General features: G+C 31.8%; 1 pseudogene; it reads left to right on the top strand.

The window, feature by feature from the left end:
- The first annotated feature begins 333 nt into the window (after window positions 1-333).
- Window positions 334-15507, top strand: part of LOC107863598 — a 41650-nt pseudogene continuing 26476 nt past the window's right edge.

Raw genomic sequence — 15507 nt, 5'->3', positions numbered from 1 at the left:
TTTTTGCACTAACATCATGTAGAAGTTAAATCCACAAGAAAGAATTTCTAATCAGAAAAGGGTACATGATTCGAGTACAGCAATTCCTAGAAAATCTATGGCTATAAGGTGGAAAAAGAGAGGGAAAAAATTTGAGGACTAGATTCTTTGAAGGATATGACAGTAAAAGGGGCTAGCATGAACACAACGGGCGTGTATATATATATATATATACTCTTCCCCTGCACTTGAAAAAACATGCATAGCCCCATAATAAACTAGCAAGCGTCTTGTGTTGTAGACACGCAAGATAACAGTAGCCAAAGCTACTTTTTTTATTTATCAAGGATTGTCATGCCAAGAGAACGTGATCCTCTGGTAGTTGGTCCTGTGGTTGGCGATATATTGGACTCTCACAAGATCTATTGGCCTAAGAGTTATATATAGGGACAGAGAAGTTAATGATGGTTATGAGTTTAGGCCTTCTCAAGTTGTTAACCAGCCAAGGGTCGAAGTTTTTTTTTTTTGGGTAAAAGGGGATAATGTCATAAAGCAAAACCAAAGTTTACAGGGATGCAGTTTATGGCAGAGCCACTGTACACGTGCTAGCAATAGTGATAACATAGCTATTATACAAACTATTATATAAAGCCCCTGCACTTATTCTATTCCTCCATCTATTAATTGGTCCTCCACTTTTATCAGCCTGCAAAATATCCTCTAGGGATGTGGGAGGGACCCATAGCAGCAAAGGTCCATCAGTAGTAGTATATACATTCACTCTTGCTAGCGCATCCGCCAACTTATTGTGTCCCTTGTTAACATGCTGAACTAGTGGTTTATTCAGAGCCCGTAGTAGTTACCTCCAATCATTTAAAACAGATGAGTTAATAGTTGATGAAACTTGCAACAATTTTACTTGTTGCTCATAATTTATATTTATTTTCAGAGGGTTCAACTGGTATTGACGAGCGATCGATAGACCTAGCATGAGAGCATGAGTTTCTGCCTCTAAAGGGCTAGTAGTGGATATGTGTTCAGTAAAGCCTAAGAGCTAGGCTCCATTGTGGTTTCTAAAGACTCCCGCTATAGTAGCACGACCCGAATCAAGCTTAAAGGTAGCATCCGAATTAAGCATTATAGCCTTGGGTGCCGGAGGTTTCCATTTGACATACAGAGGGAACATATGCTTTTTAAAATATGTTTTCCCGGCCAACAACCAGAACTCAGAAGCTACCGGTAAGACAAACGCCAGGCTTATATTAAAAGGCCTTTTCTTAAAAGTACATTTATTACGGTTAGTCCAAAGAGTCCAAAAATAGTAACTGAGCCAAGGGTCGAAGTTGGTGGAGATGATCTACGTACCTTTTTCACTTTGATAATATTTTATCTTTTTTTTTCACTACAGTTGCATTTTGTTGAAAGGAAATGTTTTTTTCTAAAAAAAATGCATTTTTTCGGAACATACGTTGTTTTCTTATTCATTTTTAGTAGTTTGATAAACAAGCAAAATATATTGTCTCAATAATATTTATATATGTGCTAACTTTAGGGAAAACGCTATGGAGTGAGGAGGGGGTTTAGGATTGAGAAGATTTGGGGATTGGGGTGGGTAGGAGCCCATGAAACTAGAATATTATTTATCATTTTTTTCCTTTTTTTAGTTTTCTACTTAAAAAGTTATTTTCTTAAGTTCTAAAAGAACATGTTTCCTTACGAAAAAATTTTCAAAATATTTTGAGTAATAAAATATGAGAAAATATCAAAGAAAAGTTTATATATTCTCCGAACCAAATATACCCTATATTAAAAGATTGGGAAGGAAAAAGATTAGAGTTAATACATAAAAATGACCCTAAACTTGACACCAAATTATAACTTTGACTTTAAACTTTGACAGTGAACAAATATGACCTTTGACTATTCAAAACTGCACAAATATGACCTCCAATCCTAAGTGGCAAAACGCGTTTTCAACACGCAAAATTTGCGCGCGACCAGCTTAAAATTTAAGCGCATAATACATAAATATGACCTTAAACTTTGACAGTGCACAAATATGACCTTTAACTATTCAAAACTGCACAAATATGACCTTTAAATGACTCTTCACTATTATTTTTTCATTATTTTCGGCTCAAAGATGAAAATGGCATCTAATTTCTTTTGACATTGCGGAAAAAGAGCAATATTGAAGATTTATAAATTAGACAGGTCAGCCTCATATGAAAAATCGAGCGGGTATGTATATATATTGTAAAGCAGGGGACAAATTTAAGTTATATAATATATCTAAATATTATTTATTTAAATATTAAATTAAAGATGAAACTATACTAATAATAAAAAAATTATAGTTTTAATAAAACGTTATTAAATTGATGTTATTAAGGATAGTAGTAGTAGTATATTAAATTAACGTTATCAAATTAACATTATTAAAATGTTATTAAATTAACGTTAATAAATTAACGAGGGGTGGACCTACGTGGTTGCCATGGGGTTCACCCGAACCCCTCGGTAAAAAAATTACGTTGTATATATATAAGATAGAAAATGTATACTTATGTATGTATATTAATGTTGAACCACATGAAATAAGGCACTTAGATAGCCCAGTGGTGTTATTTGCTTTTCTTAGGCGCTTCCTTCAGCCTACTGTGCGGGTTCGATCCTTGCTAGTGGTTGTTTTTTTTTTAATAAAAAAAAAGGTAGGTGTTGCTACTATAGAAATAATAAAATAATAATAATAATAATAATAATAATAATAATAATTTTAAATTAAAAAAAAAGTTAGGTGCTGCTACTATAGAAATAAAAAAAAAATTATTATTAGAATTATTATTATAATTATTATTATAATAATAATAACAATAACAATAACAATAATAATAATAATAATAATAATAATAATAATAATAATAATAATAATAAAAACAACATCGTTTTAACACAAAAAAAGCAAAACTTTGACAGTGCACAAATATGACCTTTAACTATTTAAAATTGCACAAATATAACCTCTCTTCAAGTTAGCCATTTTAACGACGTGGTACCGTGTGATTAAATTACCTTTTCATATAGGTGCGAGTGAGACTCACGCATGAGGTTACAAAATCGATGATCATATTTGTTCAAATTTTAAATAGTTAAAGATCCTACTTGTATACTATCAAAATTTAAGGTTAAATTTATAATTTAATATTAAATTTAAGATCAAATTTTTTTTTTATATTAACTCAAAAGTTAATACGGATAACATCCCTTCTTACTCTACGTAGGAGTCTTACTCTACGAGTCTACGTAGGAGAGTTCCGTTGTTATCATTAGATCATTATGTTTAATAATATTAGTAGTTAACATCTTCCTCTTATTGCGCGCTGACGCTGATATTTCCTTTCTTTTTTCTCTTTTTTTGCTTTTCCCAAGATTATGGTGGACCCTGATGCTCCAAGTCCAAGTGATCCAAATCTAAGAGAATACCTTCACTGGTTAGTGTCGTTTCCTTCCCCTCAGGCCTCAGCTATTCTTATTCCCTCACTTCTTTAATATGTTTGTTTTTTACTTTTCGCACTCCCATTTTATTTTTTAAAAGAATATAATGATATGGGTGCACTATAAATTCAAATCATGAGTGATGTGATGATATTATACTAGTGATGCAACCAGTAATAATTAATGTAAGACACGTAATTTTGTCCTTCTCAAAGTTCGTTTTTATTCATTTCTATCTTAGCATATTATGTACCCTCCCCACGTGATTAGACCCCACAAAAAATACAAAAAAATAACTCTCAACAAAATTCGTAACAAACTTTTATTCTTTTAACACCCTAACAATCCTCTCCAATAAAAAGTGACAAATCACCACCTCACCACCCCATACTCTACCCCTTACCCCTACCCCACGTCACTTTCTCTTTTTTTTCCTTGTCCAAGAAGAAAGGACTCAAAAAAGGATAGATAAATATATATATCCACATACACGCAAAATAGGGGGATGAACAGTAACCAAAAGAAAGAGGACCAAATTTTCTGTTTCTCTCTCTAGATTCTCACTCTCTCTCTCTCTCAAACTCGTCGGCAATCGACCGGAGCTCCGGCTACTACCACAACACCACCACCCCCACCACCGCGCTGCCCATCCTCCTCTCCCAACCCGAGATCCGACCACAACGACAACGGCGTCGACGCCGACGCCGCCATCTCTCTCGGTATCCGATCTCTCTCCTCTCTCTCCGGTAAAGCTGCCGCACGTCAACCCTTCTTTCGCTCTTCTGCTGCCTCGCCGGAGAACTACCGCCAGATCTGCCGTCGCCGTCACCGACCAAAACCCCATCGCCGCCGGAGAAGAAAGCAAAGCCAGTTGCTGCTCCGCCGCCAGCAGTCGTTGCTCCGGCTGCGGCGCGTCGGCCAGCTCTGGCCGCAGCTTCCTCCTCTCTCCCTCTCCGGCGATAACGCCGTCAAACCACCGCAGCTCGTCCCACCGGTAAGTATCCAGCCGCCGACCCGACTTCTCACCAGCAGCGACGGCAGTCATCGAAAACAGTGACGTCGGTGACCGGCAACGTCACCTATTTCATTTTCCACCGATTCCGACGAAATTTCGCGTATGGGTCTTCTCGATTTTTCATAATTTCAGTCTCGGTCATCTGATATTTCTTATTTCTTCGTGCACGGTTAGTTGGAAATCGATGGTTTGGGGTTTTGAATTTGAGATCTTGGGTTGTTTTTGAGTTTTATTCGGGTTTATGGGTTATTCATCATGGGGTTTTGTCGTGGTTTTTCGATCTATCCGGTTGAATTCAATATCGAGTTTGGAGTTGTTCACAGTCAAGGTTCTCCGGTCGAGTATTTTGGTCTTCGGATTTCTTTATTATCGACAAGGATTAATTTCATCGAGGTCCATTTCTTCTAACCGAATCTTTAATTTATTTTGACTTTTTATTGATGTTGTGGGTGTGGATGATTTATTTGTTGTGTGTTTGGTTTGAATCTTCGTTGTTTGTGTTGTGTTTGATGTTGGTTTCGGATTATGAGATGTGATTGGAAAATCGAAGCAGGCACTAATCATGTGGTTTAAAGGGAATTCGAGGCGCGAGTTAAAAAATTGTTAAAGTGAATTAGGATTAATTTTGATTTGTTGTTTGTTTTGATTCGTTGTTATTGTTTCTTTCACGTCTAATTATCAATTTCGTGATAGTATCATGGTAAGTCGAGCGGGTAGGCAAACATAGGTCGGGTAGGCGAAATTTAGGAATAAGTGTTTCGTGGGACGTTGGAATGTGCGTGTGAATGTCTCTTTCTAGATTATCGTGTTTAATTCAGATGTATTTATTTAGCCGGGGAATGCCCCGAGATCATTTGTATTTATTCATCGGGGAATGCCCCGACGTATCATGTTGGCGGAAAATAATCGTGATGAAGGCCCGCAGCGTCGGGTAAGGCATTGGAGTTTAGTTTAGATTTAGTTTAGACTAGGATTTATATTTTCGTATTTTTTCCTATCTTTCGGACTGTATAATTGGACTGGACTTTACGTTTTTGGACTGCTTTGTTTTATTTATTGTTTGATTATTTGCGTTCTTTTGTGTGGTTTATACATTTCATAATGTCAAAAATAGTCGATACACTCTACTAAGTGACCGTGGTTGAACCACGGGATCGAGGGATGCCTAACACCTTCCCCTCGGTCAACAGAATTCCTTAGCCGGAATCTCTGTTCGCAAACCAGTTTAAGAGTCAAATGGTTTCGAAAAGGATTTTTCAAAGGTGACTTGGCACACTGGATTATGCCAAGTGGCGACTCTGAATAAAAAATGTAAATAATCCTTTTTTGAAACAAATTTTCATTTCTTGTCACTTAAATAATAAAACTCTTTCGAACTTTAAAATATAAACATTTTTGGAGTATGTAAAAAAGAGGTGTGACACTTAATAAATAAAAAAACTAAGATATTGAATTATCAAGGATTGTCATTTAAAATTAATTAGTAAGAAACATATATTTCAATATTAAATTTATGTTATATGTACAAATAAAATAAAGGTCTTTTATATCATCAATACTCTCTTGTATTTTACTTAAAATACGCTTTACAAATATGTAAATACTAAAGCTCAACATTTGCTAATGGGCAATAGTCTAATACTAGTGGTTAGGAGTGTACAAATCGAACCATTAATTCAAATCGAATCGATGAATTAAATCAAACCAAGGAAAAAATCGACTTATGATTTGGTTTGATTGGTTTGGTGTTGACAAAAAAAAAATCGATCATTCTTAGTTTGGTTTGGTATTAGCAAAAACAAAATCAAACCGAACTCAAACCAAACCGACATAATACATATATAATTTTAATTTCTTAAACTTAAAAAAATATTACTTATAATCTACTTTCTTATTACTTTTATTATTTTTTTATACTCAAAAAATAAATATATATTCTTGAACCTTTAATTATAATATTTGTGCATTAATAATAAATTAATACAAAGCCAATATTAATATAAAAAAACTAAAACTCTTCAATTGTTTCACTTTACATTTTACTTTTCAAGTTTACAGAGAGTTCTCATTATTTCTTCAACTTATTTTTCTCATTCTCCTCATTCGTCAAGTTGTGATTTAGGTTTGTTTTTCTTCTTTCTCTTTTTTTATGGAATTATGTTATAGTTAACTACTTTATGGAGTTAGGTTTTTAATAAATTGTCTACATTTCTTCATTCTTTTGTATGCTCACATTTTATGTGAAAGGAACTTTCAGACAAGCTACGGTGACTAGCGACTTAGAAATTGAACCACTGAGTATCCATATAATATTACTTTGAGAAATATTAGTTTAAACGTCTTAGTAAGTTGCCAACTTAATTTTAATTGAAACTACTCTATGACCATTATTTATTTTTTAAGTGAAAATATTTTATTTTTTTCTTCAATCACATTATAATTGTAAAAAAATCGAGAAAATCAAAAAATCGAAAAAAATCGACTAAAACCAAAATAAAAAAAAAGTGTATATTGGTTTGATTTGATTTATAGATTTAAAAAATCGACATTATTAATTTGATTATATTTTAATGAAAAACCGAACCAATCCGACCTATGTACACCCTTACCGGTGTCCAAATAAATAGCTTTAACTTGCAATTATGAGTTGGTATATTTACAAATCTGGGTATGGCCATATAAGTATAGTTCTTTCGTGCATTTGGCTTCAGGTTATTGTCAACTTCTAAATCTACTTTTATGCTTTCGTCCCACACCTTTCCTCTTTTCCTAGGCTATTTATCGTGGAAGTTTATAAGCCATGGTACATGTTATCACAAATTTTTGTGTCATGGGGTGGAGCTCAAACGAACAAATTGAATCGGATATGGGTGGAAAATAAATAAAAATTTTATTCCGTTTATACTTAACATTGATAGAAAATGGGTTAATTGACAGATTATACGAATATTAATATCATCCATGGATTTAGAATCATCAAATGTTTAATAAAATTTCAAAAGGCAAGAACTCGTGAAAATAATAAACATACAAATGAGTATTGATAATATAAAAATTCATATCCATTTTAGTGTGACATTCTTTTAGGATAAATTAAAAAAGAAAATGTTACCATATAATAGAATAGAAAAAAAAAATACGGATTCAATTCATTTTTTAAAAGAAAAAATTATTCAAAATGCTCATTGAATTAAAATTTTACACAAAAAATAAATAGAAAATAACCTACTCCCTTCGTCCCAAATTATCCGTTCCAAATTTCCTAATTTGATTTCTCATTTTACTTGTCTTTTTTTATTAATCAAGAAGAGACAATTTTTTTTCATGTTTTACCCTTTTCATTAATTACTTTTTCTTCAAATTAAAATGTAAACATCATTTAATATGAGTACTATCATAAATTAGTCATGATATTAATTATTTTTCTTAATCACTATCAATATGTCATCTCAACTTGAGACGAGTAATTTGGGACGGAGGGAGTAGGATTCTTTCCTTACCCAAATGGCCAGTAGGCCAGGTTTACTTACCAATAATGGCCAATTTATTTACCACATATAGTCATTCGGCCATTTCAATGCCTTTGGTCCTTTTGTTTTGTTTTTTTTACTTGTTATCTTAAAAAAAAAAGAAAAAAAATACTTTTTTCCCATTTTTTTCTTCTGTGCTAATTAAAAGGAAAACTGTTTTTTTAAATAATGAATAATAAAAGTTATTCACAAAGATCTTATATTTTGTCCAGCATGTGATTAGTCCTTACTTGAACATTAGCATAATTAAAATAATAAAGTAAACAAATTAAAAAATATTGTGTTTTTTAAACTTCATTTCGCTGCAATTTTTTCCAAAGAAAAATCATTGCTATTGTTTCACTATGTTTTTTTTTTTTTTTTTTTTAAAAAAATTGTCGTTCCTTTTTAGAAACCTTTTTTGCTATTCTAATTAGTTCACTTCTTTTATGAAAAAAGAATATTTATGTTGTTATATTATTTGTTGTTTATATTTTTATTTATTAAGGTTGAACACATAATAGTTAAATAAGTATTGATATCGACACATTACATACAATATTACATAATTATTTATACAATATCGATACACATTTGTACATCATATATATAATTTCAATACATTACACATGTATTTATACATATCGATGGATATTTATACATACACGTTTATATGCTATTTATATAATATTGATACCCGTTTATACATCATTTATACAATATCGGTACTTTTCATAATTTTTATACAATATTGAGACATGTTTATACACTATTTATGCTATATTAATACAAGTTTATATACTATTTAAACAATGTCAATAGACGCTCATGCACTATTTATACAAAATCGTTATATTACATATACATAATATAACTATTTATATGTTATCGATACATTACATATACACGACATAACTATTTGTCATCATATGTACATATTTATACACCATTTATTTAATATTGATACATGAAAAGTAGTTGCACGAAAAAAGTTTAATAAAAAAGGGGGAAAATACATAAAGTAACATATCTATGTATTAAATTATAAAAAATAACACTAGTTTTATGAAATTACATTTCAGAGCATTTATGGCATATTTTTATTGTATTTCTCTTATTTTTACCGCATTGGAAAAGTAACCTCAGTTACCCCTCTTTTCACGCCACTATTCCTTCTCTCTCCAATTTTGAAAGATAATTTCCCATTTTTTCGCCATTAACAAAATCTTCCAACTTCAGTTTTACTTTCTTTTGCATTATTTTAGCTATATCAAATCTTCAACTACTTCAGGTAACACTTAATATAGCTATTGCATGTTTTTTTATTTTTTTAGGGTATTTTTTGACTCTAACACATCTCAAAATCAAATTTTAATTTTCTTTTGTTTAAATGGATGAACAAACACTAGAATGACAAAATAAAACTACTGGCATACGAAATTTAAATTTGAGTTCAAATTGTGGGTCGTCTTTTAGTATCGGCTTAACTCAAGAAGAAGTTGCTAAAGTTGTTTCATCTTCTTTACAGAAATATCACAGATCGAAGGAGATTAGGTCAAAATTTTGCAACAATCCGGTTAAGATGACAGAAATTATGAAAAAAAAAAAAGTTGCAGAAAAAAGCATTCTCCAAAGAAAATAAAACAACAACAAACCCAGTGTATTCCCACATAATGGGGTCCGGGGAGGGTAAGATGTATGCAGTCCATACCACTACCTCCGATGAGGTAGAGAGGCTGTTTTCGATAGACCCCCAGCTCACGCCACGAGGTACTAATTAAATTCGAAATAAAGCATGGGAAAAGATGAAATGACATAACTAATCCACCCACAAAGGATAATAAACAAAGAATAGTAAACAAATACGTAATAAGGCATGCAACAATGTGGCATAACAAGAAAAGTACACCCATCCAGTATTGCCCTACCCCAACGATCCAAACTATCACTAACCTTCTATCCTGATTCGCGTCCTCCAGATCTTCCTATCTAGGGTCATGTCCTCGGTGAGCTGCAACTGCTTCATGTCCTACCTAATCACCTCTTTCCAGTATTTCTTCAGGCTACCCCTACCCCGCCTGAATCCATCCAATGCTAGCAGCTCACACCTACGAATCGGGGCATTCATGCCCCTCCTCATCACGTGTCCGAACCATCTCAATCGAACTTCCTGAATCTTGTCCTCCACCGAAGCCACTCCAACTTTTTCCTGAATGGTCTCATTCCGAACTCTATCACCCCTAGTAAGCCCACACATCTAATGCAACATCTGTATTTCTGCCACCTTCAATTTTTGGATGTGCGAGTTTTTGACTGGCCAATACTCCGCTCCATACAATATGGCCGGAAGAACTGCCACCCTGTAGAATTTGCCTTTAAGCTTGGGCGGCACCTTCCTATCCCACAACACCCCTGAGGAGAGCTTCCACTTCATCCATCCCTTCCCAATACGGTGGGAGACATCCTCGTCAATCTCACCATTTCCCTGAATCATGGACCCGAGATACATTCTCCAAAGAAAACAAAAATTAAAAAAGGGACAGAGAAGAAAAGAAAATCTCAAGAAATTGAAGTTTTGAGTAGTAAGGTTGATGAGGAAGTGCAGAATTCTTTTGCTGACGATTCTCAAGAAGATAGTGATGAAGAGGTATTTTTTTGGACAAAATTTCGTGTAAATATATTTTTTAAGTAAATGTATTTTGTTATAAGTTTAGATGTTACTAAATTTGTAAGTTATATGTATTTTTTAAAATACTGAATATGTATTTTATATTTTTGATGATATGTGGAGGGAAAATTTAGTAGAAAGTATATTTGTGAAGATGATAGGATAATTGTGAAAATATACTGTTAATAAATAGGTTAATACTCATGAACAAGTTTTTTTCGCTATATGTATTTTTATATATTTAATATGTATTTTTTTAAGAATTTATTATATTTTGGACTGATAAACCACATATGCATGTTACTTTTAGTTTAACTATCATATCAGTATATTCGCTATAGGGTATGCCATTGGCTATATGTATTTTTGGCTTACTTGATATATTTTTTTCAGTCTTGATTGTATTTTTACCATAATTGATTTATATTTTTCAGTGTTGGTTGTATTTTTAGCATACTTGATTTGTATTTTTTAGCGTTGTTTGTAATTTTGATTATATGTGATATGTTTTTTTCAGTGTTGGTTCCATGTTATATTTTTTTTTGTATGCTTGAATTTTGTTTACAGATTAAGAAGCGGTAGTTTTACTTTGTATAGGTTATGCGGGATGAAATATTCATAGTCAGAAAACTTCCAAGATTTGCACCACACATGTGCTCATACAGTGACAAAGATATTTATGGAAGCATACGCGCAGTTTTAAATAAGGAACAGTTTAAAAACTTTTGCGACAATAATATTTTTGGTTATTTTATGAAGAAGCAGCAATGTGTAGTGCAAACGCAGATGTGCAGATGCGTTATGACGCTTGAGGTGAAGGTTAGTTCTTCTTCTGGTATTCTAATTTGTGCTAATGACACCTTTCTTAATTTTATTCCCAGAGAATTTTCTATCATAACTGGATTGAATTGTGTGTCAAATAGCTATGACTTTATTTTTTACGAGGGTGTACCAAATGGGATGGTTGAGAAGTATTTCAATGGGGAAGAATTATATAGAAAAGGCAACTATTTCTAGCATTCACGGAGAAAGTATGGGGGGAGAACAATGATGAGGATGCTGAGAAATGTCCAATCCTATATTTTCTGCCTTCATTTATGTTATCTAATGTTAAAACTATGATTATACCTCGTCTTCATTTCGATTTGGTCGATGGTGGAAGATATAAGAATTTTTATGGGGTTCTTTATCTTTTGAAGATCTGGCCAGAAGTTTGAACAACCAGTTGAAAACTAGTGGTCAATTTTATTTGATTCAGGAAATGTCACTGTCTATTCAAATGTGGCTTTATGAGTGTTGTTCTAATGTCCCACCAAAGATTGCATCGAAGGTTGATAATCGGATTCTCCGATTATTAAATTGGAAAACGATTGCACCTCGTCCACGCTTTGAGTTTTTGATGAATGTTATGTTCAATAACAATGGCAAGGTTTGTTGTTACTAAATACATATGTATTCATATATAATTTACAGTATACATATATACATTTTCATTTACAATTGTTTAAATAATTCTTTAACATATATTATTTACCTATTATTCTAGATTGTCTTTAAGAACATAGAGCCAACGAAAAAGAAGCTGTCAAAATTGCAAATACCAAAGAAGGATGCAATACAACATGAACGTTCTATTGATTTTGATGATGACTTCCAGGATCTACCACCAAGAAAGATCAATGAAAATTCAAAGAAGAAACAAAAGGTTGATTCATCAACACCAGTAGCGAAGAAACTTTTAAGAAAAAAGCAAGTAAACGAACATACCCGAACGAGGACACCAGCTCCTCGTGCTGCAAAGGCTGATGAATGAAAACACTAGTTTTCAAGTCAATTTCAACACGACAGGCATCTTCTTCAAAAACAAAGGAAGGAATACAAACAGCTCGAGTTATTTTTTCTCAGGTACAGTCAAAGTCAGATATTCATGTAGAGAAAGTAGTCGTGTCAAAGCCTGAGAGTCATGTTGAGAAAGAAGCCTTTATTTCTAAGAAAGATTTTGATGCATTCTGCGATGAGGTAATTATTTTTTGGCAAATATTTGTTTTACATAGAAAAAACTTTGTTTATTGATTTTGTATCAAAACAGGTTCATCGCGAGTTTAAAGGAATTCGTGGACTAATGAGTAAAAATTTCAAAAAGATGAAGAAAGCATTTGCTCAAAGCAAGGTTAATTTTTTCTTTGAAAATCTTAGTTGATTTGAATATGTATACTTATTGGACTTCCTTATACAAATACAGCATAATAACTCATTATGTTATTGTACTTCATTTTTTCAGGATCAGGTTGTAGATATAGAAGTTGATAAACCAAATATTGATGAGGGAGGGATAGAGAAATCTGAGCAACATTTCAGTCCTGATGGGTTCAATCTTCGGATAATATTTCTGACGATACAAAGGTAAATATTAAAGTTCAAATACAGATTTAGTTGTACTTTTAAAGTTTATATTCAAAATACATTTGAGGTTAATAGAACTTTCAAACACAGTGGGTTTTTAGTTTTGTTCAAATATATGTATTTTTCAGTTTGATGTTACATATCAATATGTATTTTTTATGTGTTCTACACACTGTAAATGTATTTTTTAGTTTTATTCATATGTATTTTTTTAACACTACATATATATGTATTTTAACACTGAGTGTTTTTTTTGTTATGTTCATAAATATGTATTTTTGAGTTTTATGTTATATATCAATATGTATTTTTAATGTGTTGTATACACTGCATATGTATTTTTATTATACTCATATGTACTTTTAACACTTCATATGTATTTTAACAAAGACTGTTTTTTTCTTGTTATGTTCTTTAATATGTATTTATGAGTTTGATGTTATATATCAATATGTATTTTATTATATTTGTATTTACATATATTCATTTTCATTAAAAAAATACATATTTTGTTTGACTTAAGTATTAATAGGTTATTTCAATTTGTATATGTATTTATAGCAACAACATGTAGATAAAGATCCTATCCTCCAGAATATGGATTATGTTGGTACCGAAAGATGACCACAACGATTAAGTTCTAAGGTTGATTAGGAATTGGAGGCAAATTTGCTTGGTAAAAAGGTAAATAATTATGTTTCATATATATATATATATATATATATATATATATTCATTTGAATTCAGATATATAAACAGATACAAGTATATGTTTGTTTGATGTTTTGATTTTTTTACTTGTTTTCAAGGAGTGCACTGATTTGCATTCCAAAAAAATGAATGTTGAAATTGATTCTCAACAATTAATTCCTGATGAGCTTTTCTGAAGTATAAATTTGGATTACTTACATTCTGAGAAGGTTGTTTGGCATGATTGTCGAGTACGTATAGTGATGTTAACTTTGTCTCATGTCATGTAATAATTTAGAGGATAATTAAATTTTTTCTTTTATTTTTTTACAGACCAGTGATGAGAGAAATTGATGAAATAATTTTGTCTGATTCGCAATTCACAATCCCTGATGAGATGTTACCGAGCCTAAATGTCTATCAAATACAAAGCATCATCATACATCCATCGACAAACCGTCAAGAAGAACATGAAATTTTGGATGCAAAAACTTCTGAAACTACTATTGAAGATCATGCTCAAGTATGTATCTTACTATAATATATTTAGAGTTTATTTAGGTTCAATTTGATAGAAAAAAGGTAATATTCTTTTTTTAATTTTTTTGTTAGATGAACAGAGGGATCACTGATTTGAGTTCAAATTCACTGGTGAATTTAGAGGTTGAACTTGGTACAGAGGAGCAAGTTAGGACACCTCCTAATACACAAGAAGTAACCATTGATGAACAGAGGAATGAACAATTATGGCCGGATTCACAAAACACAATTCCGAATGAGTTTCTACCTAGCTTGAATGCCTACGATAAAAAAAAGCATCATGATTCATCCATCCACTAATCGTGAAGTTAACACTCCCAGACCAAAGTTAATGATTAGGCGACTATCAAAATTCAAGGAATCCCCATACACCAAAAAATTTGGTTTAGCAGCTGGTAAGTACAATAAGATATATATAATTTTTTATGTAATATGTCTTGCAAATACGTTTGTATTTATTAAGTTTTTGTATTCTCTAATTATATGGGGAGTTCAGCAGGGCTAATACACATATTCCCCCAAAAACATCCATTTTTATATCACCCGATTGATGGGATAATAGATACGAAGATTGTCAAGACCTTCAATGATTAAATTTCTGCCGACCTATTAAAAGCTACTGCCAAGAGTTAGTTCTTTTGAATTTCTTCAAATTATTTTTTTGTATCAATACATGTTTTGATGGTTTACCATCTCCTTAAAATACCTAGGAAAGGAAAAGTGGATCATTACAAGAGGAAAAAATCAGAAATTTCAAAGATGCATTTTGGTGTTGAGACTGTTGAAGACAAAAATTGATTCTATACTATGGGGTTTGCAGATCAGACATAGACAGACTCGATTAGTATATTATTTTAAAAAAATTTCCATTTCGTCTGTAACAATACTTAAAAATACATATTAGGTTACATTGAAAATACATATGGTTTAATATATATGTATTTTTAAGTATTCAAAGTATGATATAGTATACTACATCACATACTGTTGCATATACTATTACATAACATTGTCTGCATGTAACTAAACTTTAAGAATGCACTTTTTTATACATAAGTCTTCTACATTAATATAAAAAATGCATATGTATTTTTTACTTGCATATACTTTAATATTTACAATAAAAAAATTTTGAATGCTCTAAATTTTGTGGTATTCACTAATGCATCATATTGATGTCTGCTTATACTACTTGAGGAAGAAGTCAA

This window comes from Capsicum annuum, chromosome 3 (assembly GCF_002878395.1).
Source record: "Capsicum annuum cultivar UCD-10X-F1 chromosome 3, UCD10Xv1.1, whole genome shotgun sequence".
In the NCBI taxonomy this organism is placed as follows: domain Eukaryota; kingdom Viridiplantae; phylum Streptophyta; class Magnoliopsida; order Solanales; family Solanaceae; genus Capsicum; species Capsicum annuum.
The sequence above is the reverse complement of the archived record's forward strand: the minus strand, read 5'-3'. Positions and strand labels throughout refer to the sequence as shown.